At 38.8% G+C, this 2842-nt stretch overlaps 1 long non-coding RNA gene across 1 annotated transcript; it reads right to left on the bottom strand.

The window, feature by feature from the left end:
• Positions 1-215: 215 nt before the first annotated feature.
• On the bottom strand, positions 216-2271 carry LOC127300957 (uncharacterized). Its single transcript, XR_007851709.2, has 5 exons — positions 2058-2271; positions 1873-1969; positions 1630-1707; positions 672-746; positions 216-520 (listed from the first exon to the last, which is right to left on the bottom strand). It is a non-coding gene; the product is annotated as an uncharacterized lncRNA (long non-coding RNA).
• Between the last annotated feature and the right edge of the window lie 571 nt (positions 2272-2842).

The following is a 2842-nucleotide window of genomic DNA, read 5'->3' as shown; positions in this document are numbered from 1 at the left end:
CAACCTATAGTTTTATGAAGGAACTAAGAGTCACAATGACATGATGCTAGCCATCATACCACTAAGGGGATGATAATTGAGGTGGATAAGCATGTATAGGGACAACATAATTAAGATGATTCAAACAGGGGTCATGATGTTAATCATCATACCACTAAGAAGATGACAACATGGATATGGTCAAGGGGGCATACATGCTTAGGGTAAGCATGCATAACATCAAAAAAGGGGTTCACATACTTGGGAGCAAGTATGCAAAGCATCAACAAGGGGTTCAACATACTTTGGGAATAAGTATGCATAGAGTAGAGGACCAAAAATCACACATGATACAAGGAACCAAGTATATAATGGAGCAATGAGCACAACAAGAAGGATAAATAGCAAGAGATCAAAAGATGGCTTGCCTTGGCTTATTTGTCCCTGTACTTCTTCAACTCCATCAATGTAAGAATCCCAACAATATAAATAAAATCCTTGTCCGATCCACTTCTTCATCTTCTCCGGAATCGTTCGCAATCTATCGCCGGAAAAATATTAAAGGAACACATTACACCAACAAAACAAACATACAACAACCAACAAACAATAGCTAACCACTCTTCTAAGGCTAACATATGAAAGACTTAAAGATACTACAAAGCAACTAGAAGAAAACCCATTTTATTTACCTAGTAAAGGTATGAGAGTATCACAACTTAGCAATTGCCTCTCTCGGTATCACCATGGCACAAGCTAAGTACCCCCTGGTAGATAACATCATAAAGAGGACAAGAGCATTAGTTTGACATCAAATACATGCACAAAACATTTTCAAACATTTTTGGAAAAGTGGAAAACAGTTTTCCTAGTTTAATTTGCTCACTTAACCCCATACAAAAATAGGAAGCAAACCATATATCACATCATTTGAAAACTTAAGCAAAACAAAAGAGCTAATGTTAGGTTGCAGAGGTTTTGTTTTGCAAGCATAAAACAAGGGTTGCCCATCTCTACTACAAAGAGTTGGTCAAGGGTTTTAAATAAACCGAAACGTTTTGCTTCAACAATGCATGTCACACATAAACATTACTAACAGCAACAAATATGTATGAACAGAGACTAATAATATTTGTCCTAGATAGCCAGTACTAATACAAGACTAACCCAATTGGAATCACCCAAAAATATTAAACCTACAATTTTAGGAATTTCTTTGAATCTGACTGTATAGAAAACAAGATCTGTAAGCCATAAACCGTAGAAAAATCCTAAAAATATGAGGCCACTGGCATTTGAAAGATATTTAAACAGAGGTTCACACACAATTGGATTTGGGTTCAAATTGTTTCTGAAACTCTCACAAATGGATTTACAAGTTTACTGCATGTTTTCACCATTTGCTTTAACTATGGAGTTGCAGAACAGATAAAGGTTTGAAACTTGTTTGAGATGATTAAGAAAATATTCAGTAATCCTACAGAATTGGAATCACTCAATTAGGTTCAAAAATGGATTTTTGATGAATTAAAAGCTAACAGTCATGTCTGCAGAACACACAGAATAAGTTTAATTTACCAAAAATCGTACATAAATCATAAAAATATGAGGTCAGCTGCATCTGAAAGGTAAATAATAGGTGGTTCTTACCCAATTGGTTTCATTCAAAAAATTCGTTTCCAAGCTCCTGGTTTAATTCGACAAAGTCAGACCTGACCAGATCTTGATCTGTGAACCATTTCAATTTCAGGAGCTCATTTGAAGTGAAACCAACGCCAAAATGAAGGTACTGGAGAGGGCTTTCACCCACAGTTGAGTTTGCTCAAAAAGGTTTTGTAAAACGGAAGAAATCTAACAAACAGTGATTCTGCATGTTTGCAGAACTTTATTTACCATGCAAAATCCGTAACGAATTTGAGGATGAGACCAACGCCAAGTTGTAGATCTTTTCAATACGTATCTGTGGAACTTTGAATCACTCTATTTGGATCTGCACACAAGATTTGGAGGATTTTACAAGTTCGTACCAGAATCTGAAACAACAAGATACAGAAATTACTGCAAGGTTTTGGACGAACTTTGCTCAAGAACTTCAGATCTGAGGATAGCTCAACCTTCTCCATGCTTGGACCAACATGCACCTGCATCAAGATCCAATCTAGTGAGAGGAGAAAGGAGAAAGTGAGCTGGACTCATCCAAGATTAGGGGAGAAGAGAGTGAGAGGGATGCTCTCATGGTGAGGGGAAGCTTGAGGAAGGAGGGGAGCTTCATCTTGGTGGCTTTCCATGTCCATGGCCGGCCATGGAGCTAAGAAGGAGTAGCAGCTCGTGGGGAGGAAGGGGGAGGAAGGTATGAGGGAGTGGAGTGTGAAACAAATGAGCAAAGGGGAGTGGAGGTGGCCGGCCAAGCTCTTATATAGAGGGAGGATGGTGGCTGCCTCCTTATTTGATTGGTGGAGGTGGGTGGCTGCCCATTTATTTGTTGGGGTAGTTGGGAGGCAAGGCTTGCAAGAGAAGGAAATGAGGAGGAGGGGCTGGCCGAATTTCAAGTCATGGCCGGCTCCTTTCTTGTCATGAGCAAGTGAGAAATGTGAGAGAGAGGCACAACATTCATGTGAATAGATTCAAGGCATGATGTTGAGGAGGTAATGTCAATGAGTGATTTTGATGATGATAAGATAGGAGTAGATACATATAGATAAAAATAATGGGGAGGGTGATATGTGCTCGGAAGATAATTGTTACCACTTTGGTTGTGAAAAACATAAGAGGAAAATATACCCAATGGTATAATTGATGATTAGAAGTTTTCTCTAGAATTCCCATTTGGAAGGATTGGGAGACCACATGCAACAGTGCATGA

This window comes from Lolium perenne, chromosome 7 (genome assembly GCF_019359855.2).
Source record: "Lolium perenne isolate Kyuss_39 chromosome 7, Kyuss_2.0, whole genome shotgun sequence".
In the NCBI taxonomy this organism is placed as follows: Eukaryota; Viridiplantae; Streptophyta; class Magnoliopsida; order Poales; family Poaceae; genus Lolium; species Lolium perenne.
Note: the sequence above shows the minus strand (reverse complement) of the source record. Positions and strands in the feature narration are given on the sequence as shown.